This window comes from Elephantulus edwardii, unplaced genomic scaffold (assembly GCF_000299155.1).
Source record: "Elephantulus edwardii isolate Elephantulus edwardi_28Jun2011 unplaced genomic scaffold, EleEdw1.0 scaffold00032, whole genome shotgun sequence".
Lineage (NCBI taxonomy): Eukaryota > Metazoa > Chordata > Mammalia > Macroscelidea > Macroscelididae > Elephantulus > Elephantulus edwardii.
Window position 1 is genome coordinate 3,141,114 of NW_006399782.1, and position 1,419 is coordinate 3,142,532.

Below are 1,419 nucleotides of genomic sequence, written 5' to 3' on the forward strand. Positions count from 1 at the left end.
TTCCAGTTCCTTCAGAGCAGCTTGAACTTCGTCCTTCATCACCATAGGCTCTTGATCATATGTTGTTTAATGAAATTATTCTGTGTCAGCCAATTCTTTTGGGTACAGTGACGCTGCATACCCCTTCCATCTTCTTTTGCTGATTCCCATATCATTCAACATTCTGCCCAAGGTATCCTTAAGTATGACAACTTGAGGTTTGAATTTTGTTCTTCAGTTCCCTCAATTTAAGAAATGCTGAGTGTGTTTGTCCCTTTTGATTTTCCAACTCTAGCTCTCTTTGCACATTTCATTATAATATTTTGCGACTGTAATCCCAGAGGCACGCAGTTCAAATAACCCAGATGCTCTGCTGGAAAAGGAGGGACAATCTCCTCCTGTACCAGTCAGATCTGATTTGATGGTACACACAAAATAATAAAATAAAATTTAAAAAAATTATAGTATTATGCTTTGTCTTCCTGCACTGCCCTTTGAAATCTTCTGTTGAGCTCCTTAACATCTTTATTTCTTTCCTTTGGGCTTCCTGGCGGCTCTGGTGCAATATTCAGTTCTATTCTGACATCCATTTTGAACTTTTCTTCTTCCTCCATCTTTGTAACGACCTTTTGTATTCTTCATGGATTATATTCTTTTTTTTTTCTTTTCTGAGTACAGTGTACTTTATTGATGGTACACGTGAGCTTTCTAAGTCCGTCCCCTTTCTCAGGGGGAAACTGTGTCAAGGATGTGAGATTCTCAGTGTGTGTGGGGACTGAGTTGGGGCAAGGACTCCCCATCAGCTGAGGATCTCTCTCTTCTAGTGCTGTTGCTGGGGCAATAGGCCTAATGGGCTGAGAGACTCTTATTCTTTGGAGGCCATGTGAACCATCAAATCAATCACTTGGGTGCTGTAGCCCAATTCATTGTCATATATACCAGTTAATGATTTTGACAAAGTGATTGTTTAAGGCAATGCCTGCCCCAGGATCAAAGGTGGAAGAGTGGATGTCATTGTTAAAGTCACAGGAGAAAATCTGGTCTTCAGTGTGTTCCAGAATGGCCTTAAGGGGGCTTTCTGATGCCTGCTTTACTACTCTCTTGATATTTGGCAACTTTCTTCAGGCGGCAAGTCAGATCCATAACTGACACATTGGGGGTAGGGACACAGACAGCCATGCCAGTAAGTTTCCCATTCAGCTCAGGGATGACTTTGCCAGAGCCTTGGCCATGCCAATAGAAGCAGGGATGATGTTCTGGGCAGCTCCACAGCCATCACTCCACAGCTTTCCAAAGGGGCCATCCACAGTCTTCTGGGTGGCAGTGATGGCATGGACTGTGGTCATGAATTCTTCTACAATGCCAACATTATCATGGATGACCTTGGCCTGGGGATCAAGCAGTTCATGATGCAAGAGGCATTGCTGACAATCTTGAGAG

The 1,419-nt window shown here is 43.2% G+C and overlaps 1 pseudogene; it reads right to left on the reverse strand.

Annotated features, from left to right (window-relative positions):
* Window positions 1-844: 844 nt before the first annotated feature.
* The window catches only part of LOC102865754, a 38,549-nt pseudogene continuing 37,974 nt past the window's right edge, over window positions 845-1,419 (reverse strand).